At 35.3% G+C, this 215-nt stretch overlaps 1 pseudogene; it reads left to right on the top strand.

Annotated features, from left to right (window-relative positions):
* Positions 1 to 215, top strand: part of LOC116698801 (contactin-associated protein-like 4) — a 421,932-nt pseudogene that overhangs the window by 203,351 nt on the left and 218,366 nt on the right.

The raw sequence follows: 215 nt of genomic DNA, 5'->3' as shown, positions 1-215 counted from the left end.
TTTAATATTTTGGCATTGAGGTTTCCCTTGCTTAAATCAGATTATTAATCATAGTGATGCCCTGTTACATCGTTCTATGCTCTGCGGTGCCTTGTAATGCCATGCAGTACCCTGCTATGCCATAACTACTACAAACTACTATTTCCAGTCATAACTGCTTGCAGTTCTAGTTTTTCTATTGTGTTTTATTACAATATTTAGTAGATTATGACTGA

The sequence above is a fragment of the Etheostoma spectabile genome, chromosome 12, assembly GCF_008692095.1.
Source record: "Etheostoma spectabile isolate EspeVRDwgs_2016 chromosome 12, UIUC_Espe_1.0, whole genome shotgun sequence".
NCBI classification, from domain to species: Eukaryota; Metazoa; Chordata; class Actinopteri; order Perciformes; family Percidae; genus Etheostoma; species Etheostoma spectabile.
Note: the sequence above shows the minus strand (reverse complement) of the source record. Positions and strands in the feature narration are given on the sequence as shown.